Source organism: Saccopteryx leptura, chromosome 5 (genome assembly GCF_036850995.1).
Source record: "Saccopteryx leptura isolate mSacLep1 chromosome 5, mSacLep1_pri_phased_curated, whole genome shotgun sequence".
In the NCBI taxonomy this organism is placed as follows: domain Eukaryota; kingdom Metazoa; phylum Chordata; class Mammalia; order Chiroptera; family Emballonuridae; genus Saccopteryx; species Saccopteryx leptura.
Genome location: NC_089507.1, coordinates 106,833,877 through 106,861,680, shown reverse-complemented (window position 1 = coordinate 106,861,680; position 27,804 = coordinate 106,833,877). Strand labels below are relative to the sequence as shown.

At 38.0% G+C, this 27,804-nt stretch overlaps 1 non-coding gene across 1 annotated transcript; it reads left to right on the top strand.

The window, feature by feature from the left end:
* Positions 1-24,758: 24,758 nt before the first annotated feature.
* On the top strand, positions 24,759-24,832 carry TRNAP-UGG (transfer RNA proline (anticodon UGG)). Its single transcript has one exon. It is a non-coding gene; the product is annotated as a tRNA-Pro (tRNA).
* Positions 24,833-27,804: the final 2,972 nt, after the last annotated feature.

Genomic DNA, 27,804 nt, shown 5'->3' with positions numbered 1-27,804 from the left:
AGCCTCTTACTATCCAGGCAGAGGCAGCAGCGACCCCATAGCTGGATTATCAGGCTACTAATTGAGGAAGGAAAGACTAGGAGAGAGGCTCCAGGAACACAGAATTTCTCACTGTCGGAGCCTATAAATGCTAATGAGCCTCAACTGCCAACAACACTGAAGCACAATACATGACATTGCCATAGAGACTTATCAATTGCAAACCTCTACCTGAGTGTGCCAAAGGGGCAGAACCCGAGGTACAGAGTCACTGACCAGGAAGAGGGAGAGAAAAGAAAAAGCAAGAAGATAACCTCTCAAAATCAAGAATAATTCACAGACTTTATAACTTACCCCATTTTATTATATGTGTTCATTTTTTTTCTCTTCTTCATTCTTGATATTTTTTTTTCTTTTCCTCCTCCAATTTGGTCGCTTAACTCTCTGCCAGTCTTACACTCTCCTCTCCTTGAACTACACTACCCATCAGAGTTACATCTCCCATTATCTTTTCTTTCCTCTTCCTTTCACTCTATGAGAGTTGCACTCCAAAACCCTTAACTCTCTCTCTCTCTCTCTCTCTCTCTCTCTCCTCTCTTTTCCTTTTTTTTTCTTTTAGTGGTTCCCTCGTCTTCTCTCTCTCTCTTTCTTTTCTCCCTCTATATTAGTTTCTTCCTTTCTCCTTTACGTCTCCTCTCATTCAAACCTCAATAACGAACAAATTATCTTATCTGGGACTCAAACTTATGTTAGTGGCATTTTGGGTTTTTTTTACTTCACCTTTTTAACTCACTAGCAGTGCTCCCATCCCTGGCTCTTCATTTTATCTAGTTCTTGTTCCACTAAATACAATAGTAATTTTTTAATTTGTCCCCCCATTTTCCTGTTTCCCTCTTATTCCTCTCATCATAACTCTTAGTCAACCAACACCTAAAAGCAAATCATTTTATTCTTGTCCCAAATTTTTTTCTTATTTGCTTTTGGTGGGTCCATACCCCCTCTTTTTTTGCCCCTTTATTACTTCTCCCCAATTCAGGCCCTCCATTACAGGCATTGTTTGTTCTATTTAGTACAATATAATTCACAGTTACCACAAGATTTTCTCAAGAAAGAGGGGAGAGGAGAGAAGAGGAAAAAACAGGGAGGGGGGAAATTTTCCATTTTATAATTTTAATTTTATTTTATTTTTCTTTATTTAATTATTAATTTTTTAAAAAAAACAACTCTTTGATTTTTTATTTTTTTAACTTTTTATTCTTTATTAAATCTCATTAATATTATCAACAAAACCACACTCAGATGCCATTAAGGAAGAGAAAATCAAATACCATGATACAAAAAGAAGAGAGGTAACACGGATAGATGAGGAAAAATCTATGGAGAAAAAATTTAATATATTGGAAACCTTGGAGTTAAACAACAGAGAATTTAAAATAGAAGTCCTAAAAATACTCCAAGATATACAAGAAAACACAGAAAGGCAATTTAGGGAGCTCAGAAAACAACTCAATGAACACAAAGAATATATTTCCAAGGAAATTGAAACTATAAAAACAAATCAAACAGAGATGAAAAACTCAATTCATGAGCTGAAAAACGAGGTAACAAGCTTAGCTAATAGAACAGCTAGACAGAAGGTAGGATTAGTGAAATAGAAGACAAGCAACTTGAGGCACAACACAGAGAAGAAGAGAGAGACTCAAAAATTAAAAAAAATGAGATAGCCCTACAGGAATTATCTTACTCCATCAAAAAGAATAACATAAGAATAATAGGTATATCAGAGGAAGAAAAGAGAGAGAAAATGGAATGGAGAACATACTCAAAGAAATAATAGATGAGAACTTTCCAAGCCTGTGGAAAGAACTAAAGCCTCAAATTCAAGAAGAAAAGAGAACTCCAAGTTTTCTTAACCCCAACAAACCTACTCCAAGGCACATCATAATGAAATTGGCACAAACCAATGCCAAAGAAAAAATTCTCAAGGCAGCCAGGGAAAAGAAGAATACAACATATAAAGGAAGGCCCATTAGATTATCATCCGATTTCTCAACAGAAACACTAGAAGCTAGAAGAGAGTGGACCCCAATATTTAAAGTCCTGAAAGAGAACAGCTTTCAGCCACAAATACTATACCCATCAAAGCTATCCTTCAAATATGAAGGAGAAATAAAAACATTCACAGATACAGAAAAGATGAGGGAATTTATCATCAGAAAACCCCCACTCCAGGAATTACTAAACGGGGTTCTCCAATCAGATACAAAGAACAAAAAAAAAAAAAACAAAGCCACAAATAAAAGCTCCAAGAAGAACACAATAAAACCAAATTTAAACTGACAACAACAAAAACAAAGGGGGGGGGGGAGAGCATTGAGATTAACAGTAGCAAAGGACAATGGAATGCAAAAGTACTCACAAAATAGTGCACTACAATGAACAGGGTAGGAACCCTTTTCATTACTTAAAGTTAACCACCATTGAAAAAACCAGCACAGAAGCACATGATTTAAAAAAGATAGCAACAGAGAAAAGATGTATGGAATACAATCAAATAAACAAAAGATAAAAAAATGAAAGAGAAGGAGCAAACAGGACAGAAAACTAACAGAAAGCAATCTATAAAATGGCAATAGGGAACTCACAAGTGTCAATAATTACACTAAATGTAAATGGATTAAACTCACCAATAAAAAGGCACAGAGTAGCAGAATGGATTAAAAAAGAAAATCCAACTGTATGCTGCCTACAAGAAACTCATCTAAATAACAAGGATAAAAACAAATTCAAAGTGAAAGGCTGGAAAACAATACTCCAAGCAAATAACATCCAAAAAAAAAGCAGGCATAGCAATACTCATATCTGATAATGCTGACTTTAAGATAGCAAAAGTACTCAGAGACAAAAATGGCCATTTCATAATGGCTAAGGGAACACTGAATCAAGAAGACATAACAATTCTTAATGTATATGCACCAAACCAAGTAGCACCAAAATATATAAGACAACTATTTATTGACCTTAAAACAAAAACTAACAAAAATACAGTCATACTTGGAGACCTAAATACACTGCTGACGGCTCTATATCAGTCATCCAAACAGAGAATCAACAAAGATATAGTGGCCTTAAACAAAACACTAGAGCACCTGGATATGATAGACATCTACAGGACATTTCATACCAAAATGACTGAGTATACATTTTTCTCCAGTGTACATGGATCATTCTCAAGAATTGACCATATGTTGGGCCACAAAAGTAACATCAGCAAATTCAAAAAAACCGAAGTTGTACCAAGCATATTTTCTGATCATAAAGCCTTGAAACTAGAATTCAACTGCAAAAAAGAGGAAAAAACCCCCACAAAACTGTGGAAACTAAACAACATACTTTTAAAAAATGAATGGGTCAAAGAAGAAATAAGTGCAGAGCTCAAAAGATATATACAGACAAATGAAAATGACAATACGACATATCAGAATCTATGGGATGCAGCAAAAGCATTGATAAGAGGGAAGTTCATATCACTTCAGGCATATATGAACAAACAAGAGAGAGCCCAAGTGAACCACTGAACTTCACACCTTAAGGAACTAGAAAAAAAAGAACAAATACAACCCAAAACCAGCTGAAGAAAGGAGATAATCCAAATCAGAGCAGAAATAAATGAAATAGAGAACAGAAAAACTATAGAAAAAATTAAGAGTACAAGGAGCTGGTTCTTTGAAAAGATCAACAAAATTAACAAACCCTTGGCAAGACTTACCAAGGAAAAAAGAGAAAGAACTCATATAAACAAAATCCAAAATGAAAGAGAAATCACCATGGACAACGTAGATATACAAAGAATTATTGTAGAATACTATGAAAAACTTTATGCCACTAAATTCAACAACCTAGAAGAAATGGATAAATTCCTAGAACAATACAACCTTCCTAGACTGAGTCAAGAAGACACAGAAAGCCTAAACAGACCTATTAGTAGCAAAGAAATAAAAAATAAAAAAAACATTAAAAACCTCCCCAAAAATAAAAGTCCAGGCCCAGACGGCTATTCCAGCGAATTTTATCAAACATTCAAAGAAGACTTGGTTCCTATTCTATTCAAAGTCTTCCAAAAAGTTGAAGAAGAAACAATACTTCCAAACACATTTTATGAGGCCAATGTAACCCTCATACCAAAACCAGGCAAGGATGGCAGAAAAAAAGAAAACTACAGACCTATATCTCTAATGAATAGCTAAAATACTAAACAAAATACTAGCAAATTGAATACAATATATTAAAAAAATAATACATCACGATCAAGTGGGATTCATCCCAGAATCTCAAGGATGGTTCAACATACATAAAACGGTTAACATAATACACCATATCAACAAAACAAAGAAGAAAAACTATATGACCTTATCAATAGATGCAGAAAAGGCTTTCGATAAAATACAACACAATTTTATGTTTAAGACTCTCAACAAAATGGGTATAGAAGAAAAATATCTCAACATGATAAAGGCCATATATGATAAACCATCAGCTAACATCATATTAAATGGCACAAAACTGAAGGCTTTCCCCCTTAAATCAGGAACAAGACAGGGTTGTCCATTCTCTCCACTCCTATTTAATATGGTGCTAGAAGTTCTAGCCAGAGCAATCAGACAAGACAAAGAAAAAAAAGGCATCCATATCGGAAAAGAAGAAGTAAAGATATCGCTTTTTGCAGATGATATGATCCTATACCTATACATCGAAAACCCCAAAGAATCCACAAAAAGACTACTAGAAACAATAAGCCAATACAGTAAGGTCGCAGGATACAAAATTAACATACAGAAGTCAATAGCCTTCCTATATGCCAACAATGAAACATTTGAGAACGAACTCATAAGAATAATACCCTTCACGATTGCAACAAAAAAAAATAAAATACTTAGAAATAAGCATAACAAAGAATGTAAAGGACTTATATAATGAAAACTATAAACCATTGTTAAGGGAAATCAAAAAAGATATAATGAGATGGAAGAATATCCCTTGTTCTTGGTTAGGAAGAATAAATATACTCAAGATGGCCATAGTACGTAAAGCAATATACAAATTTAATGTAATTCCCATCAAAATTCCAAGGATATTTTTTAAAGAAATTAAGCAAAAAATCATCAGATTTATATGGAACTATAAAAAACCCTGAATAGCCAAAGCAATCCTAAAGAAAAAGAATGAAGCTGGGGGCATTACAATACCTGACTTCAAACTATATTATAGGGCCATGACAATGAAAATAGCATGGTATTGGCAGAAAAACAGACACTCAGACCAATGGAATAGAATAGAAAACCCAGAAATAAAACCACATATATATAGTCAAATAATTTTTGATAAAGGGGCCAACAACACACAATGAAGAAAAGAAAGCCTCTTCAATAAATGGTGCTGGGAAAACTGGAAAGCCACATGCAAAAGAATGAAACTGGACTACAGTTTTTCCCCTGTACTAAAATTAATTCAAAATGGAGCAAAGATCTAAACATAAGACCTGAAACAATAAAGTACATAGAAGAAGACATAGGTACTAAACTCATGGACCTGGGTTTTAAAGAGCATTTTATGAATTTGACTCCAAAGGCAAGAGAAGTGAAGGCAAAGATAAATGAATGGGACTACATCAGATTAAGAAGTTTTTTCTCAGCAAGAGAAACTGATAACAAAATAAACAGACAGCCAACTAAATGGGAAATGATATTTTCAAACAACAATTCAGATAAGGGCCTAATATCCAAAATATACAAAGAACTCATAAAACTCAACAACAAACAAACAAACAATCCAATAAAAAAAATGGGAAGAGGACATGAACAAACACTTCTCCTAGGAAGAAATACAAATGGCCAACAGATATATGAAAAGATGCTCATCTTCTTTAGTTTTAGAGAAATGCAAATCTAAACTGCAATGAGATATCACCTCACACCTGTTCGATTAGCTATTATTAACAAGACAGGTAATAGCAAATGCTGGAGAGGCTGTGGAGAAAAAGAAACCCTCATTTACTGTTGGTGGGAATGTAAAGTAGTACAACCATTATGGAAGAAAGTATGGTGGGTCCTCAAAAAACTGAAAATAGAATTACCTTATGACCCAGCAATCCCTCTACTGGGTATATACCCCCAAAACTCACAAACATTGATACTTAAAGACACATGCAGCCCCATGTTCATTGCAGCATTGTTCACAGTGGCCAGGACATGGAAACAACCTAAAAGCCCATTAATAGATGACTGGATAAAGAAGATGTGGCACATATACACTATGAAATACTACTCAACCATAAGAAATGATGACATTGGATCATTTACAGCAAAATGGTGGGATCTTGATAACATTATACAAAGTGAAATAAGTAAATCAGAAAAAAAACAGAAACTGCATTATTCCATACATAGGTGGGACATAAAAGTGAGACTAAGAGACATTGATAAGAGTTGGTGATTACAGGGGGAGGGGGAAGAGGGAGAGGGAAAGGGGAGGGGGAGGGGCACAAAGAAAACTAGATAGAAGGTGACAGAGGACAATCTGACTTTGGGTGATGGGTATGCAACATAATTGAACGACAAGATAACCTGGACATGTTATCTTTGAATATATGTATCCTGATTTATTAATGTCACCCCATTAAAAAAATAAAATTATTAAAAAAAAGCCTTTATAATAAAACGTCTTTGACATAGGTCCTGATTTAAAAAAAAAAACAAAAAAAAAATTGCTTCAACAAATTTAAGACTAAAATAATACCAAGCATATTTTATGACCACAATGCTTTGAAATTAGAAATCAACTGCAAAAAGGAAGTAAAGAAACCAACAAATATGTGAAGTTTAAATGACATGCTACTAAAAAATGATTGGGTCAAAGAAGAAATAAAAGTGGAAATTAAAAGATATTTAGAGACAAATGAGAATGACAATATGATGTATTAAAAATTCTGGGATGCAACAACAGTATTACTAAAAGGGAAGTATTATTATTATGGGCCTATCTCAAGAAATAAGAAAAATACCAACTAAAGAACCGAGCATTACATCTTAAAGAACTAGAAAAAGAAAAACAAAAGCATCCCGAATTCAACAGAATAAACCAAAAGATTATACAAAAAAAATTAATACAGGAAGACAAGATGGCAATGGAGTAGGCGGACATACCAACTTCCACCTCCCAGAACCGAAATGGATTACAAACTAATTTTAAGAACTATCATCTGGAAAAACCAACTTTGGACTAAACTAAGAGGACTCTTCAACCAAGGTACACTGAAGAAGCCACACTGAGACTGGTAGGAAAAGCGGAAATGTGAAGAGGGCTGCCCAGCTCCCAGAGCAAATGGCAGCTGGGAGAGACTTGCGTGGGGGGAAGTGAGTTTAGCCGAGAGGGGAGGGTCCTCTCGAACCTCTTTGTCCCAGGAACAAAGCCCCACCCTGCAATCCCAGATCCTAGAAGAGGTGTATGAACAGTAGTTAGCTGGAAACAAGACAGTATACTGTTTGTGACAAAGAGACTGATTACTCAGACCCAGGATTCTTCTTAAAGGGACCATACAGAAAACCTCTCTCACAACCACTCACCCAAGATTCCAGGGGGATGGGGAGAGAGGAGAGAACCGGAGTAGAAGGAAGAGAGTATAATCTAGGAGGCACAGGAAAAAACATTTTGAGAGACAGCCACCCTAACCCTGGGATGAGTCACTCCTCAAATCTAAAGTGAATATTTCCCCTGGAAACAGCAATACTAGCAAAGGAAAGCAGGAGACCAGCCAAACAAGCTCTCCTGCAGCACTCAGAACAGAGTCGCTTAGAAGGAGGGAGCTTTTGGGACTACAGTAGTGAGTGTTAGGGTCTGAGCTGCAGCACCCCCACCCATAAGGCTGAGGACTCGCTGGAGGGCAGGCGGCTGCGGGAAATGGAAGCACAGTTCCATCAGCAAGGGTGGAAGCTGTCTGGCCAACTCTGAGGCCCAGGTGTGAGCTCAGTCTTGCCTGGCTGGGGAGGAGGGGATGTGCAAAAGTGGTCAAGCTCAGCTGCAGGTCACCTGCAATTCAGCCTTCCAGGGAAAGGCAGGAGCCCTGAAAGGGGTCAAGGGGAGACTCGCCCTTGAGCAAGGGCGCAGGAGCACAACCTTGCCCTGCCTGCGGAACCGAGGCTTGTGGCCTGACTTGGGACCTGGCTACTCCTGCGGGGGTGGAGCCAAAAGCCCAAAACAGGCAGAGTCCTGCTACTGAGTGTGGGCCTGTGCAGCCAAGGCTTGCAGCTGTTCCAAGAGCGGGCTCCTCCTACAGGGGTGGGGTAAAAGCCCGGAATCAGGTGAAGAACCATAGCTGAGCAAAGGTGCTCACCTCTGCCCTCAGGGCTGAGCATAATGCCACCCGCAGGAGCAGGGCAAAGGCCAAGGCAACTGAGGCTTGTACACCCGAGCACGTGATCACAGCCACTCCCCTGAAGGAGAGGCAGAAACCACAGCAACACCCCCAGTGGGCAGGCACTGGCAACGGCCATACCTGAATGTCCTAGGCAGCAAGAGCAAAGGAGGTGGTGGGTCTGCAAACAGACCACACCTAGAAAACACAGAGGCCACACCCAGTGGACTCCAGTGGCCAACACCTTTTACACAGTCAAAATGAGAAGGCAGAGAAATGCAACCCAAATGAATCAAGAGAAATCCCCAGAAAAGGACCTGAATGAGTCAGATATAACCAAATTATCAGCTGCAGAGTTTAAAATAATGATTATTAGGATGCTCAAAGATATTTGAACAACAATATAAGGTCATTATGAACACCTAAATAAAGAGATAGAAAATATAAAAAAAGACATTGAAGTAATAAAAAAGAATCAGTCAGAAATGACAAAATAAAACAACAGAAATGAAGAACACAATGTAAGAAATTAAAAGCAGGATGGATGAAGCTGAGAATCGAATCAGCAAGTTAGAGGACAAGATAAATGAAGGCACAGAAGCAGAGTACAAAAAATAAAAGAGACTCAAAAAGTCTGAGGAAACTCTAAGAGAGCTCTGTGACAACATGACGAGGAATAACATCCGCATCATAGGGGTTCCTAAAGAAGAAGAGAAAGAACAAGGGATAGAGATGTTGTTCAAACATATCATAGCTGAAAACTTCCCTCAATTAAGGCAGGAAAACATTTCCAAAGTTCAAGAAGCACAGAAACTCCATTAAAGAGAAACCCAAAGAAATCTACACCAAGACACATCATAATTAAAATACCAAAGCTAGGTGATAAAGAGAAAATATTAAAAGCTGCTAGAGAATAAAAGGTTATCACCTACAAAGGAGCCCTCATAAGGATGACTTCTGACTTCTCAACAGAAACACTTGAGGCCAGAAGGGAATGGCAAGAAATATTCAAAGTAATGCAGAACAAGAGCCAACAACTAAGACTATTTTATCCAGCAAGGCTATCATTTAAATTTGAAGGAGAAATAAAAAGGTTTACAGACAAAAAAAACCTCAAGGAACTCACTACAACCAAATCAAGGCTGCAAGAAATGCTAAGGGGCCTGTTGTAAACAGATCAAAGGAGAAAAAAATATAGCAAAAGAGAAATACAGTTTTAAAGAATAAAATGAAAAGAAAGTACATATCAATAATAACCTTAAATGTAAATGGATTAAATGATCCAATCAAAAGAATAGGGTAGCTGCATGGATAAGAAAACAGGACCAATACATATGCTGTCTACAAGAGACACACCTTAAAACAAAAGATGCCCATAGACTGAACATAAAAGGATTGAAAAAAATATTTCACACAAATGGAAATGAAAAAAAAGCTGGGGTAGCAATACTTATATCAGACAAAATGGACTTTAAAAGAAAGGCTATAGTGAGAGATAAAGAAGGTCACTACATAATGATAAAGGGGGCAATCCAACAGGAAGATATAACCAGTATAAATATCTACGCACCTAATATAGGAGCACCTAAATATATAAAGAAGACTATGAGGGATTTAAAGGGCAAGATCAACAGCAATACTATAATAGTAGGGGATTTCAATACCCCACTAATATCACTAGATAGATCCCCAAGAAAGAAAATTAACAAAGAAACAGCAGATTTAAAGGACACACTAGATCAACTTGATTTAATAGATATTTTCAGAACATTTTACCCTAAAGCACCAAAATATACATTCTTTTCAAGTGCTCATGGTACATTCTCTAGGATAGACCACATGTTAGGACACAAAGGCGGCCTCAACAAATTTAAGAAGATTGAAATCATATCGAGCACTTTCTCTGATCACAATGGCATGAAACTAGAAATCAACCACAACAGAAAAACTGAAAAATACTAAACACTTGGAAACTAAATAGCATGTTATTAAATAACGAATGGGTTAACAATGAGATCAAAGAAGAAATTTAAAAAAAATCTTAGAAACGAATGATAACGAGCATATCAACTCAAAATTTATGGGACACAGCAAAAGCAGTCCTGAGAGGGAAGTTCATAGCATTACAGGCATACCTTAAGAAGCTAGAAAAAGCTCAAATAAACAACTTGAACCTGCGTCTAAAAGAACTAGAAAATGAACAGCAAGTAAAGCCCAGAGCTAGTAGAAGGAAGAAAATAATAAAAATCAGAGCAGAAATAAATGACATAGAGGCTAAAGAAACAATGCAGAGGATCAATGAAACCAGGGGATGGTTCTTTGAAAAGGTAAACAAGATCAATGAACCTTTAACCAGACTCACCAAGAAAAAAAGAGAGAGGACTCAAATAAATAAAATTAGAAACGAGAGTGGAGAAATAACAACTGACACAACAGAAATACAAAATATTGTAAGAAAATACTATGAAGAACTGTATGCCAAAAAACTAGACAACCTAGATGAAATGGACAAATTCCTTGAAACATATAATCTTCCAAAAATTAATCTGGAAGAACCAGAAAACCTAAACAGACCAATTACAACAAATGAGATTGAAACGGCTATCAAAAAACTCCCAAAAAAGAAAAGTCCTGGGCCTGATGGCTTCACAAGTGAATTATACCAAATATTCAAAGAAGAACTAACTCCTATGCTTCTCAAGCTATTTCAAAAAATTCAAGAGGACAGAAGACTTCCAAGGTCCTTTTATGAGGCGAGTATAATTCTGATTCCAAAACCAGGCAAAGAAAACACAAAGAAAGAAAATTATAGGTCAATATCCCTGATGAATTTAGATGCTAAAATTCTCAACAAAATATTAGCAAACTGGATCCAGCAATATATGAAAAAAATCATATACCATGATCAAGTGGGATTTATTCTTTAGAGGCAAGGCTGGTACAATATTTGCAAATCAATCAATGTGATTCACCACATAAACAAAAGGAAGGAGAAAAATCATATGATAATTTCAATAGATGCAGAAAAAGCATTTGATAAAATCCAGCACCCTTTCATGATCAAAACTCTCAGCAAAGTGGGAATACAGGGAACATACCTCAACATGGTAAAGGCCATCTATAACAGATCCCCAGCCAATATTATACTCAATGGGCAAAAATTAAAAGCAATCCCCTTAAGATTAGAAACAAGGCAGGGGTGCCCCCCTTTTACCACTCTTATTCAACATAGTTCTGGAAGTCCTAGCCACAGCAATCAGACAAGAAAAAGAAATAAAAGGCATCCAAATTGGAAAAGAAGAAGTAAAACTATCATTATTTGCAGATGATATGATATTGTATTTAGAAAACCCTAAAGTCTCAGTCAAAAAACTACTGGACCTGATAAATGAATTCAGCAAGGTGGCAAGATATAAAATTAATACTCAGAAATCAGAGGCATTTTTATACACTAACAATAGAGTGTCAGAAAGAGAAATTAAGGAAGCAATCCCCTTCACCATTGCAACCAAAAAAATAAAGTACCTAGGAATAAATTTAACCAGGGAGATTAAAGACTTGTACTCGGAAAATTATAAAACATTGATAAAAGAAATCAGGGAAGATACAAACAAGTGGAAGCATATACCGTGCTCATGATTAGGAAGAATAAACATCATTAAAATGTCTATATTACCCAAAGCAATCTATAAATTCAATGCAATACCAATTAAAATACCAATAACTTACTTCAAAGATATAGAATACATATTCCAAAAATTTATATGGAACCAAAAGAGAACACGAATAGCATCAGCAATCTTGAAAAGGAAGAATAAATTGGGAGGTATCACACTTCCGGACATCAAGTTATACTGTAAGGCCATTGTACTCAAAACAGCATGGTACTGGCATAAGAACAGGCATATAAATCAATGGAACAGAAAGAGAACCCAGAAATAAACCCACACCTTTATGGACAACTGATATTTGACAAAGGAGGTAAGAGCATACATTGGAGTAAAGACAGCCTCTTCAACAAATGGTGTTGGGAAAATTGAACACTTACCTGCAAAAAAAAAAAAATGAAAATAGACCACTAACTTACACCATTCACAAAATAAACTGAAAATGGATAAAAGACTTAAATGTAAGCCATAAAACCATAAACATTTTGGATGAAAACATGGGCAGTAAGCTCTCTGACATCTCTCTCACCAATATATTTGCCAATTTATCTCTACGGGCAAGTGAGATAAAAGACAGGTTAAACAAATGGGACTATATCAAACTAAAATGTTTCTGCACAGCTAAAGACAATAAGAACAGAATGAAAGGACAAACTGCACAATGGGAGAATATATTTGACAATACGTCTGATAAGGGGTTAATAACCAAAATTTATAAAGAACTTATAAAACTCAATACCGGGAAGACAAACAATCCAATCAAAAAATGAGCAAAAAGAATGAATAGACACTTCTCCAAAGAGGACATACAGATGGCCAATAGGCATATGAAAAAATGCTCAACATCACTAATGATTAGAGAAATGCAAATTAAAACCACAATGAGATATCACCTCACACCAGTCAGAACGGTGCTCATCAATAAAATAACACAGAATAAGTGCTGGCGAGGATGTGGAGAAAAGGGAACCCTCCTGCACTGCTAATGGGAATGCAGACTTGTGCAGCCACTGTGGAAAACAGTATGGAGATTCCTCAAAAAATTAAAAATCAAACTGCCTTTTGACCCAGCTATACCACTGTTAGGAATATACCCCAAGAACACCATAGCACCGTTTCAAAAGAAGAAATGCACTCCCATGTTTCTGGCAGCATTGTTCACAATAGCGAAGATCTGGAAACAGCCCAAGTGTTCGTCAGTGGATGAGTGGATGAAAAATCTTTGGTACATATATACTATGGAATACTACTCAGCCATAAGAAATGATGACATCGGATCATTTACAACAATATGGATGGACCTTGATAACACTATACTGAGCGAATAAGTAAATCAGAAAAATCTAAGAACTATATGATTCCATACATAGGTAGGACATAAAAATGAGACTCAGAGACATGGACAACTGTGTGGGGGTTACAGGGTGGGGAGAGGACAGGGAAGGGTTTGGGGGAGGGGAGGGGCACAAAGAAAACCAGTTACAAGGTGACGGAAGACAATTGGACTTTGGGTGATGGGAATGCAGCATAATCAAATGTCAAAATAACGTAGAGATGTTTTCTCTGAACATATGTACCCTGATTTATCAATGTCACCCCATTAAAATAATTTTAAAAATTAATAGAACAAAGAGCTTGTTCTTTGAAAAAAAATTAATAAAATTACAAACCACTGACTAGACTCACTAAGGAGAAAAGAAAAAAGATTTAAATAAACAAATTTAGAAATGAAAGAGATATTACCATAGACGTCACAGATATACAAAAGATCATAATAAAATATTATGAAAAACTATATGCCATCATATTCAGTAACCTAGAAGAAATGGGTAAGTTCCTAGAAATATATAGCTTTCCTAGACTGAATCATGAAGAACTGGAAAATCTAAATAGATTGAGAAACAGTAAGGAAATTAAAACAACTATCAAAAACCTCCCAAAAATTAAAGTCCAGGACCAGATGGCTTCACTAATGAATTATACCAAATATTCAAAGAAAATTTGATACTTATTTTTCTCAAAATTTTTTTAAAAATTAAAGAGGCAATACTTCCTCTTTATAAGTATTTATAAGGCTAACATAACCCTGACATCAAAACCTGGCAAGGATAACACATAAGAAGAAAACTATAGACCAATATATCCAATGAATGCAGATGTAAAAATCCTAAACAAAATACTAGTAAATCAAGTGCAAGAATACATTTAAAAAAATCATACATCAGAATCAAGTGGGGTTCATTCCAGAGGCACAAGGATAGTTCAACATATGCAAATTGATCAGTGTAATACACCACATTAACAAAACAAAGAATAAAAATCATATGATTATATCAATAGATGCAGAAAAAGCATTTGATAATATATAACATCCATTTATGATTAAAATACTCAATAAAATGGGTATAGAAAGAAAATACCTCAACATAATAAAGGCCATATATGAGAAACCATCAACTAATATCATACTCAATGGTGAAAAACTGAAAGCTTTTCCTCTGAAATCAGAAACAAAACAAAAACGCTTGCTCTCTTCACTTTATTCAACATAGTACTGGAAGTCTTAGCTAGAGCAATCAAGCAAGAGAAAGAAATAAAAGGCATCCAAATTTGGAAAGAAGTAAAGATATCACTTTTTGTAGGTGACATGATTGTGTATATAGAAAAACCCAAAGACTATCAGAAACAATAAACCAATACAGTAAAACTGCAGGATTCAAAATCAATGTATAAAAATATACTGTTTTCCTATATAAAAATGAAACCAGAAAGAGAAATTTAAAAAAGCAATAGTTATTGTAATTGCAACCAAAAGAATAAAATACCAAAATATAAAGGTTTTTTTTTTGTTTTGTTTTTTGTTTTGTTTTTATTTTTCTGAAGTTGGAAACGGGGAGGCAGTCAGACAGACTCCCGCATGTGCCTGACCGGGATCCATCCGGCATGCCCACCAAAGGGCAATGCTCTGCCCATCTGGGGCGTCGCTCTGCCACAACCAGAGCCATTCTAGCGCCTGAGGCAGAGGCCACAGAGCCATCCTCAGCGCCCGGGCAAGCTTTGCTCCAATGGAGCCTCGGCTGCGGGAGGGGAAGAGAGAGACAGAGAGGAATGAGAGGGGGAGGGGTGAAGAAGCAGATGGGCGCTTCTCTGTGTTCCCTGGCCAGAAATCAAACCTGGGACTCCCGCATGCCAGGCCGACGCTCTACCACTGAGCCAACCGGCCAGGGCAGGTTTTTTTCTCTTCTTTTCTTTTTTAGCAAGTGAGAGGCAGGGAGGTGGAGAGACAGACTCCTGTATGCACCCTGACCAGGATCCCCTGGCAACCCTTGTCTGTGGCCAATATTCTGCCTATCTGGGGCTGTTGCTCCATTGCTCAGCAACTGAGCTATTCTAGTGCCTGAAGTGAGACCATAAAGCCTTCCTCAGTGTCCAAGGTCAACTTGCTCATTTGAGTTATGGCTGCAGGAGTGGAAGAGAGAGGCAGAGAGAGAGAAGGGGAGTGGGAGAGGTGGAGAAGCAGATGGTCACTTCTTCTGTGTGCCCCGACTGAGGACTGAACCTGTAACTTCCACATACTGGGTCAGCACTCTACCACTGAGCCAACTGGCCAGGGCCACCTAAATATAAAATTAACAAAGGATGTGAAGAAACTATGGACTGAAAACTACAAAGCAATATTAAAAGAGATTGAAAAGGTATCCAAGATGGCAACAGAGTAGACAAATGTTCAACTTGCCTCCTCCCAGGACCAAAGTGGAGTTATAACTAAATTTAAGATTAATCATCCTGAAAAACCAACATAAAACTAAATAAAAAGGAGTGTTATAACCAAGGATTTACAGAAGAAGCCACATTGAGATTGGTAGGAAGAACAAAGGTGCAAAAAGGCTGCCCCCCACTCCCATGAGTGGCAGCTGACATTCTGGAGAGACATCTTAGCTGTGGGGTGGTTAGCCCTGAAAAATATGGGTCCTAAGCCTCTGGCCAGGATCCCCACCTAGAGTACTAGAGACAAAAAGAGGTGCCCACATAGATAGCATGTGGTGGTGAAACGAGGTGAGGTTTCACCAGAAAGAGAGGCATTTTCAGGACATAGGCACCCTCTTAAATGGCCAGCACAGAAAATCTCACTTACAGCCACTTTTCCTGGGTTCTAGTGAAGAGAGAGCTGAGTAGAATCATGTAAGGAGATTGTAAGATTGGCAGCCCTGGGGAGAGATATGGTGGGAGAACAGGAACTGGGACCCCTGTGCTGAATCATTTTACAGTGCTGCAGTTTCCATCATTCTTGGTGGAGCACACTTCTCTGTGAGTCATCAGCCTGAGGGAAAGCAATAGCTCCAATTTCGGGAATCACTCTTGCCCCACTCTATGAAAATTGGATCCTGCTGAGAAGTAGCAGCCTTGACCAGGGAGCAGAGCACTGAAAAGACTCAGGCGGTGACAGTGACCCAGTTGTCTGGGGTTGAGGTTGGAGCTCTTCCCTCCACTTTCTGAGAATATGACTGGTGCTTCCCCCTCATGGGAGATTCAGTAGAAACTGGGCTGTTGGCAGACCAAATATCTGGGTTTCAGAGGCCACACCCACCAGACTCCTAGTAACTACACCCTATTGAGGTCTGAGAAAAATTTCAGGACAGACCAAGACTCTGGATTGGGAGCCACTCCTACTACCTTTCCTGATGCCTGGCTAGCCCCAGCCTCTCTACCAGAGTTTGTTTTTCAGGGGCTGAGCCTAACAAGCAGCCAGCAGAGGCAGCAGGAGGCAGATCTTAGGGAACCAGGTAGCTTCAAAAGTAGGTAGAGCAGCTGAAAATTGGAAGCAAATCTTAAGGAACTTGAGCCCTTTTTTTTTTTTTTTTCTGAAGCTGGAAATGGGGAGAGACAGTCAGACAGACTCCTGCATGCGCCCGACCGGGATCCACCTGGCACGCCCACCAGGGGCGACGCTCTGCCCACCAAGGGGCGATGCTCTGGCCCTCCGGGGCGTCGCTCTGTTGCGGCCAGAGCCACTCTAGCGCCTGGGGCAGAGGCCAAGGAGCCATTCCCAGCGCCCAGGCAAACTTTGCTCCAATGGAGCCTTGGCTGCGGGAGGGGAAGAGAGAGACAGAGAGGAAGGAGAGGGGGAGGGGTGGAGAAGCAGATGGCCGCTCCTCCTGTGTGCCCTGGCCGGGAATTGAACCTGGGACTTCTGCACGCCAGGCTGACGCTCTACCACTGAGCCAACCATCCAAGGCCAGGAACTTGAGCCCTTTTATTGGAGCTGTTCTTAGCTATAAGCAGGAGGAAGTCAATCATTATACACAGGACAGCCCCTCCCACACACACTCAGACACAGAAAACACAGACACAAACAGGAAACAGAGTGGTAGCTCCAGACAGGTAGCCCACAGTGGGTTACAAAAAACATCTGACATCAACAAATACAAAGCCCTGCTCAAGAGGACTCAAAACCAACACAACCAGTAGTGGGTTGCATACTGCACCAGCACTAGACTGAACTAGCCATAGACTGAACTAGCCACACAAGCTGCATACCCCAAAGGGGATCCCAGCAGTTACTAGACCCTGCTGAGAATAACTACATAGGACAGATACTGCACAGTGTCTAATACATATGATCAAGGTTGACTCTTAGAGCCAGCAAGCCTGAAAGGTTAATTCCACCCACAAAAGAGCCAATAGCATTCAAGACTTACATACAAGAGAGTAAATATAAACCTCAAGAAACATTCCTAAAGCAAGAAGCTCAGGTGGCCTGAAGATTAGTACCACTGAACCCACCTTGCTCATAAAGACATCACAACAACTTTGAGAGTAAGACAGAGCTATCTAATACACAAAATGGGCAGACAAAGAACTATGCTCCAAGTGAATCAACAACAACAACAAAAAATCCCCAGAAAAAAAATTAAACAGAAGCAGCCAAGCTATCAGAGGCTGAGTTTAAAATAATGGTTACTGGGAAGCTCAAGGATCTTAGAATAAGAGTGGATGAGCACAATGATAACTTAAAGAGATAGTAAGCATTAAAAAAGACATTGACGCCTGACCAGGCAGTGGCACAGTGGATAGAGCATTGAACTGGGATGTGGAAGACCCAGGTTTGAGACCCTGAGGTCACCAACTTGAGCACAGGCTCATCTGGTTTGAGCAAGGCTCACCAGCTTGAGCCCAAGGTCGCTGGCTCGAGCAAGGGGTCACTTGGTCTGCTGTAGCCCCACGGTCAAGGCACATATGAGAAATCAATCAATGAACAACTAAGGAACCACAACAAAGAATTGATGTTTCTCATATCTCTCCCTCCTGTCTGTCTGTCCCTATCTGTCCCTTTCTCTGACTCTCTCTGTCTATGCCAAAAAAAAAAAAATAGACATTGACAGCATAAAAAAGAACCAGTCAGAAATGACAAATACAGTATCTGAAAGGAAGACTGCACTAGAAGGAATGAACAGTAAGGTGGATGAAGCAGAGGATCGAATCAGCAATTTAGAGGACAAGATAAAGGAAAACACAGAAGCAGAGCAGCAAAAAGAAAAGAAGCTCAAGAAGACTGACGAAACTCTTAAGAGACCTCTGCAACAACTTCAGGGGTTCCTGGAGGAAAAGAGAAGGAGTGAGGAATAGAGAACTTGTTTGAAGAAATCATAGCTGAAAACTTCCCTAATCTTGTGACAGAAAAAGTCACAGAAGCTCAATAAGCCCAGAGAGTCCCATTAAATATTAAAATGCTGAAGTTAAGAGACAAAGAAAAAATTCTAAAGGCTGCAAAAGGAAGCAATTGATTACCTATAAAGGAGCATCTATAAGATTTATGAGACTGTCCTCTGACTTCTCAACAAAAACACTTCAGGCCAGAAGGATTTGACTAGAAATATTCAAAGTGATGAAAAATAAGAACTTACAGTAAAGACTACTCTATCCAGCAAAGATATCGTTTAAAGTTGAAGGAGAAATAATTTCCCAGACCAAAAAAAAAAAAAAAAAGGCTAAATGAGTTCATTACCACCAAACCAGTATTCATATGGAACCACAAAAGACCCTGAATAGTCAAAACAATTCTGAGAAAAAGAAACAAAGCCAGATGTATTACACTACCTGCCTTAAAATTATATCATACTACAGAGCTATGATTATCAAAACACTACCTGCCTTAAAATTATATCATACTACAGAGCTATGATTATCAAAACAGCATGGCATTGCAGAGAAGTAGACACGCAGACCAATAGAACAGAATTCAGAGCCCAGAAATAAAACCACATACATATGGGCAAATTATTTCTCTCTCTCTCTCTCTCTCTCTCTCTCTCTCTCTCTCTCTTTTTACAGAGACAGAGAGTCAGAGAGAGGAATAGATAGGGACAGACAGGAACGGAGAGAGATGAGAAGCATCAATCATTAGTTTTTCGTTGCGCATTGCAACACCTTAGTTGTTTATTGATTGCTTTCTCATATGTGCCTTGATCAGGGGGCTCCAGCTGGGCCAGTGACCCCTTGCTGGAGCCAGGGACCTTGGGTTCAAGCTGGTGAGCTTTTTGCTCAAACCAGATGAGCCCGCGCTCAAGCTGGCGACTTCGGGTTCTCGAAACTGGGTCTTCCGCATCCCAGTCTGATGCTCTATCAACTGCACCACCATATGGTCAGGCCGGGCAAATAATTTTTGACAAAGGACCCAAAAACACACAATGGAGAAAAGAAAACCTCTTCAATACATGGTACTTGGAAAATTGGAAAGCCACAAGAAAAGAATAAAACTAGATTATAGTATGTCCCCATGTACAAAACTTAATTCAAAATAGATCAAAGCACTCTCTCCGGTCTTGAGTGGGATAGTGCGTAATTCTGAAGTACATGTTTACGCTGTTTCCGAGAGTGGCCATCAACATTCAGCTCCAGTTCGTAACAATGGTGATTTGCTTAATGATGGACCTTTTATTGGCTCCTTAACTTCCCTGACTTTCCCACTCCCAAAGACAACACTTGAATCCCTGTCTCTGAGCCCATGTCTTTGGGAATCTAGCCCAAAAGAATAGTAATTTTATTGTCTTCTAGAAATTGTCTACTGCTATGTTGTCTTGATTGAAGCTGGATTCCCCAGAAAGCCTGATGTGCAGGAGCTGAAGCTATAATGAAGATGAGAAGACATAGCTGCTGCTAAGGATGTCACCTGAGGTAGAGGAACAGCTTGTCTTTTCTTTTCTGCCTGATACCCAGAGATACTCCATAGCCTATTACTGACTGGAACTCAGACAGACTGTCAAGGAGACAGGAAGATGCTACTTGCAAGGCTCCGCCCCTGCTAGTCAGAGCACCGCAACGGAAGGACAATGAATGAATGAATCTGAGACCAAACAGACCCAGACTGACACATAGACAACTGTATGGAGAGCCAGTTATATCAGCACTATTAATGAAATATAATCATCTTTTTCCTCCAGTGAATTGAATGTTATCTTACGTTAAACTCCCGTATGTTCTACATAAGATATGTACCTAGGAAATCAGTCCTGCTTCATGAATGTATTTGTCTGGTCAAATACAGATAAAATACTATTTCGATTGCAATGACTTTAAAATGCTAGTCAAGTTTTCTCTCACTATGCATTTTTATAATTTGTCAACTAGTCTCAAACACTTATTCCTTTAGAAACTTTGGCTTATTTATTTAAATTAAATATAGAAAATTATATTTATATAAGAATTGCACTTATAAATTGTTTAAGATGTTGCCTCTTTATGTCTTCCCATGGTGCATCTTTTAGTTCTGTTTACTTTTATGTCCTTCATTAAAACTTTAAAGTTTTTATTATTATAAGTCCTTTTATAAAATAAATGTATTCTACATATTTGCAATTTTTGATACAATTGAGAATGCATTTTTTTCCTATCTCAATTTCTAGCCGATTATTATGATATAGAGATAATTATTACTATAGGGATTTTTAAATATTTTTCTGTAAACAATTCCTGAATTAATCTAGTAGTTTTTGTTTTAAGTAGGACTTCTAGGTTTTCTAAATATAGAATCTTATATATAGAAAAAACTTTTCTCTCTTTTTTCAAATACATTACCATTTCTCCTTCCCTGGTGTTATTCTACCAGACATTTATTTTAAAATTAAATTTAATGGGGTGACATTGATCAATAAGAAGAGTAAGTACATAAGTTTCAGGTGAATATCTCTATAATATTTGAACTATTGATTGTGTTGTGTGCCCATTATTCAGAATCAAATCACTTTGTCACCATGTATTTGTTTATCTTTACTCCCCTCCTTTCACCCCCACCCTCTAGTATCCACTTAACTTTTATTTATGTCCATGAGTCTCAGTTTTATATCCCACCTATATGTGAAATCATATAGTTCTTGGCTTTTTCTGATTTACTTATTTCACTCAGTATAGTGTTCTCAAGATCCTCCATGTTGTCATAAATGGCAATATATCATCATTTCTTATGGCTGAGTAGTATTAGATTGTATATATGTATCACATCTTCTTTATCCAGTCCTCTATCAAAGGACACTGTGGTTGTTTTCATGTCTTGGCCACTGTGAATAATGCTGCAATGAACATGGGGGTGCATGTGTCTTTGCATACAAGTGTTTTCAAGTTTTTTGGGTAGATACCCAGTAAAAGGATTACTGGGTCATATGGTAGTTCTATTCTTAATTTTTTGAGGTACAACCATACTGTTTCCATAATGGCCATACCAAATTACATTCTCACCAGCAGTTAATGAGGGTTTCTTTTTCTCTACAACCTCTCCAACACTTGTTACTACCTGTCTTGTAGTAATAGCCAATGTAAGAGGTGTGAGGTGGTATCTCATTATAGTTTTAATTCGCATTTCTCTAATAGCTGGTGAATTCATATGTATATTTGTCATTTCTATGTCTTCATGAGAGAAGTATTTGTTCAGGCCCTCTCCCCATTTTTTAATTGGACTGTTTGCTTGTTAAAAGCGTCATTGCATCTTATGTGAAAAACAGGCATCCTTGCCTTGTTTCTGATTTTAGTGACAATAGCTTTAGTGCTCTACCTTTTAGGATAATTTGTTTGTAGATGATGTTTGATACTGCTTTTTGTAAGCAGAATTTATCTTATTTATGTATCTCTCTTCTATTCTTATTATTTAGAATTTTATTAGACTAAGGTATTTAGTTTTATCAACTAATTTTTCAGCACCCATTGTCATGATATGTGCTTTTACTCTTTAATTTTTTAATGTAATGAATTATGTTGACAGATTTTATTATCTTAAAACATCCATGAATTTATGACATGTTTTATTGATTATAATGTATTATTCTTTGATATGTGGCTGGATTGTGTTTGCTAATATAATGTTCTGCATTTATATTTATATAAAATTGGTCTGTATTTTTTTTTCCTTTCATTACACTTCTATTCGTTTTTAAGTAGAAGTTATGATGGCTTTGTAAAATGAATTTGGAAGCTTTTGATATTTGGGTGGTCAAGAATTTCATAAATAACATTGAAATTAGACTTTTATTGTTAGAACTCACCTGTGACAATAGTACTGTTGTCATTTTTATGGTAAATCATTAATCATCTTTCTAATCCTTTCTATGGTAATTTGATCTGGGATCAATTCTGAAAGTTTTTATTTTGCTCAAAAATATACATTTTCTCTGGGTTTTGAACTTTATTGCTATGAATTATATTTAAGATTTTCTTTGAATGATTTTCATGTCTTATATCTGTTTTTTGTTTTTTTTCCTCAGTCCTAATTCTGTATATTTTTGTTCTTTTGTATTTAGAAGCACTTGGTTTTATTTTTAACAGCTTTACTGAGGTGTAGTTGATATACAAAAGCTGCACCTATTTAATGTGCACATCTGATGAGTATGAACATAAACATGCATCTGGAAAACCACCACAATCAAGATAATAAACATGTTCATCACCTCCAAAAGTTTCCTTCTATCCTAACCCCTTTCTCTGTGGAAAAACACTTAACTTGAGACCTACTATCTTATCAAACTATTCAGTGTACAATAGAGTTCTGTTTAGTATTGGTGATTATTGGCACTATACTAGAGAGCAGATTTCTAAAACATATTCATTTTATATAACCAAAACTTTATTTCCACTGAACAACAACTATCGATTTCACCCACCCCCAACCCCTGGTAACCACCAATCTATTTTCTTCTTCTGTGAGTTCGACTATTAACATATCTCATATAAGTAAGACCATGTAGTATTTGTCTTTCCATAACTAGGTTATTTTACTTATCAATATGTCTAAGTTTATCCATGTCATTGTATTTTGCAGGATTTCTTCCTTTTTAATTTTTATTTATTTATTCATTTATTATTATTTTTTTTCAGAGTCATTGTGAGAGTCAGAGAGAGGAATAGATAGGGACAGACAGGAACGGTGAGAGATGAGAAGCATCAATCATTGCGACACCTTAGTTGTTCATTGATTGCTTTCTCATATGTGCCTTGACCATGGGGCTACAGCAGACCAAGGAACCCCTTGCTCAAGCCAGCGACCTTGGGTTCAAGCTAGTGACCCTTGCTCAAACCAGATGAACCCACGCTCAAGCTGGCAACCTCAGGGTCTCCAACCTGGGTCCTCCACATTCCAGTCCAATGCTCTATCCACCGTTCCACTGCCAGGTCGATTTCCTCCTTTTTTAGACTGAATAATATTTCATTGTGTGTATAGACCACATTTTCTTTGTTCACTCATCCATCAATGGGGATATAGTGACTATTATGAATATACTGGAATGAATATGAGAATGTTAACATCTTTTCATGATACTTACTTCAAAAATTTTGGATAAATACCCACAAGTGGGATTGTTGGATCATACAGTTTTTCACTGTCGAGTATGATGTTAACTGTGAGCTTTTACATATGCCTTGATTATGTTGAGGTACATTCCTTCTAAACTTAGTATGTTGAGAGTTATTATCATGAAAGAATGTTGAATTTTATCAAACTGTTTTTCTCTGCATCTATTTATGTGATCATTTGGTTTTTATCTTTTGGTCTGTTAATATAATATATCACATTGATTGATTTGCATATATTGAATTATCCTTACATCTCAGGAATAAATCCTACTTGATCATGGATTATGATCTTTTTAAGGTGCTATTGAATTAAGTTTGTTAGATTTAGTGGAAGATTTTTGCATTTATGTTTATTATCAAGGATGTAGTTTTCTTTTGTTATAGTGACTTTGGCTCTGGTATTAGAATAATACTGACCTTATAAGATGAGTTTGGAAGTGTTTCTTCTTCAATTTACTTTTTTTTAAAAAAAAAAAAAGCTTAAGAAAGATTGATGTTAATTCTTCTTTAAATGTTTGATAGAATTCACCAGTGAAGGCATTTGGTCCAGAGCTTTTCTTTGTTAGGAGATTTTTGATTACTGATTAAATCTCCTAATTAATGATTGGTTTGTTCCTTAACAAAGTATGTAAAGAACCTATATACTAAAAACTACAAAGCATTATTGAGGAAATTGAAAAAGAATGAAATGGAAAAATATTTATGTTCATGGATTGGAAGAATCAACACAGTTAAAATGGCCATATTACCCAAAGCAATATGCAAATTTAATTCGATCCCATTAAAATCCCAATGTCATTTTTTAAAGAAATAGAAAAAAAATTGACGATATTTGCATGGAGCCATAAAAAAACTCCAAATAAGCCCTGGCCGGTTGGCTCAGTGGTAGAGCGTCAGCCTGGCGTAGAAGTCCTGGGTTCGATTCCCGGCCAGGGCACACAGGAGAAGCGCCCATCTGCTTCTCCACCCCTCCCCCTCTCCTTCCTCTCTGTCTCTCTCTTCCCCTCCCGCAGCCAAGGCTCTATTGGAGCAAAGATGGCCCGGGCGCTGGGGATGGCTCCTTGGCCTCTGCCCCAGGTGCTAGAGTGGCTCTGGTCGCAACAGAGCGACGCCTGGGAGGGGCAGAGCATCACCCCCTGGTGGGCAGAGCATCGCCTCTGGTGGGTGTGCCGGGTGGATCCCGGTCGGGCGCATGCGGGAGTCTGTCTGACTGTCTCTCCCCGTTTCCAGCTTCAGAAAAATACCAAAAAAAAGAAAAAACAAGCAAACAACAAAAAAATCCCACTCCAAATAGCCAAAGCAATCTTGAGAAAAAAGAATGAAGCCAGAGGTGTCACACTACCTGACTTCAAATTATACTACAGAGCCATAATAATCAAAATGGCATGGTATTGGAAGAAAAATAGACATACAGGCCAATAAAACAGAATTGAAAACCCAGAAATAGAACCACATATATATGGACAAATACTCTTCAACAAAGGAGGCAAAAACATACAATGAAGAAAAGAAAGCCTCTTCAACAAATGGTACTGGGAAAATTAGAAAGCTATATGCAAAAGAATGGAACATGACTATACCTTGTTTCCATGCATAAAAATTAATTCAAAGAATAAAAGACCAAAACATAATATCTGAAAAAATAAATTAAATAGAATAAAACATAAGTATTAACTTATGGACCTTGGCCGTAGAGAACATTTTATAAATTTGACACCAAAGGCAATGGAAGTAAAGACAAAAAATAAATAAATGAGACTACATTAAACTAAAAAGCTTCTGCACAGCAAAAGAAACTGACAACAAAACAAAAAGGAAGACAACCAAATGGAAGGTGATATTTACTAACATCTCTGATAAGAGGTTATTATCTCAAATATGTCCTTGACCTGGGGGCTCCAACCAAGCCAGTGATCTTGAGCTTCAAGCCAGTGACCTTTGGGTTCAAGCCAGTGACCATGGGGTCATGTCTATGATCCCACGCTCAAGCAAGCCACTCGGCGCTCAAGCTGGTGAGCCTGCACCCAAGCCAGATAAGCCTGTGCTCAAGCCGGTGACCTTGGGGTTTTGAACCTGGGTCTTCAGCATCCCAGGCCGATGCTTTTATCCACTGTGCCACAATCTAGTCAGGCTTAAATTTAATTTCTAAATAAAAAAATAATTGATTTGTTCAAGTTTTCTATTTCTTCATGATATATTTCTTCCTTGGCAGGTTATATGTTTCTAGGAATTTATTCACTTATTTCTGTTACCAAATTTTTAGGTACATAATTGTTTGTAATTGTCTCTTAGAATCCTTTTTATTTCTCTGGTATCAGTTATAATGTGTATTCTCTTTCTGTTTTTAATAAACTCGTGAGAGTTTCTCTACTTTATTGGTCTTTTGGAGGAACTGTCTTTGGGATACATTTAGCCTATTATATATTGTTTTCTATTTCTTTTTGTTATCTTAATTCCCTTTTCCACCATTTTTTGTTTCTAATTTCTTAAAGCTATCATTACAATTCTTTAATTTATTTGTTTTATGATCATGAAGGTATTTGCGCAGGAAATTGCTAACAAAGCAGGTGTGGCTGCTCAAACTTTGCACATTCCCAAGAAGGTCGTGTCTTCAGGACTGGCCCATGTCTGGCTCCCGGAAGATAAGCTCTGAGCTCTTAGAATAGTCTACCTGACCAAAATGTCTTTACATGACTGAGCCTTTGGGCTACATGGTACCAGTTTAATAAGATAGTTTATGCTAACAATGTGATATTTTCTACATTTCTGTTTTTGCTCTGGCAATCGGGAGTCTGAATAGCTGAGGCCCATCACTCAAACACTGTGTGCCTATTTTCTAACCCCCAGTAGAACCCCTGGACACCAAAGCTCAGTTGAGCTTCCCTGGTTGATAACACTTTGCCAGGAGAATTAAGTGCATCTGTGGTGCTATAGTGAGAGAAGATATGCAAAAGCTTGCACTTGGTTTCTCCTGGGCATATCCCATGCACTTTTTTTCTCTTGCTGATTTTAATTCATATATTTTCCTGTAGTGAACCATACTATGAGTATAATAGCTTTTCTGAGTGCTGTGAATCCTTCTAGTGATTCATCAAGCCTGAAGGTGGTCTTGGGACCCTAGACACAGCATTCTAAGTTATAAGAAAACTACAACAGAGTATAGTTTTCACTGTGTCTCAGAGGCTTTAGAATGCAGTGGTCGAAACTAAGAGGACTCTTCAACCAAGGAACACTGAAGAAGCCACACTGAGACTGGTAGGAAAAGCGGAAACGTGGAGAGGGCTGCCCAGCTCCTCGGAGCGAATGGCAGCAGGGAGAGACTTGCATGGCGGGAAGTGAGTTTAGCAGAAGGGAAAGGGTCCTGAGCCCCAGGAACAAAGCCCCAGCCTGCAGCCCCAGAGCCCAGAAGAGGCGTAAAGACAGTATTTAGCTGGAAACAAGTCAGGATACTGTTTGTGAGAGAGTCTGATTTCTCAGACCCAGGACCATTCTTAAAGGGACCGCGCAGAACATCTCTCTCAAAAACAATCACCTGGGGCTCCTGAGGACGGGGGGAGAGAGGAGAGGACCACAGTAACAGGAAGAGAGTGTAATCTAGGAGGCATAGGGAGAAACATTTTGGGAGATAGCCACCCTAACCCCTGGGCCAAGTCACTCCCCAAAGCTGAAGTGAATATTTCCCCTGGAAACAGCAATACCAGCAAAGGGAAGCAGGAGAGCAGCCAAACAAGCTCCCCCGCAGCATTCAGAGCAGAGTAACATAGAAGGAGGGAGCTTTCAGGTCTACAGTAGTGAGTTTTAGAGTCCGAGCTACAACGCCCCCACCCACGCGGCTGAGGGTGCACCGGAGAGCGGGCGGCAGTGGGAGACAAAAGCGCGGTTCTGCTGGCAGGGGCGGAAGCCGGCTGG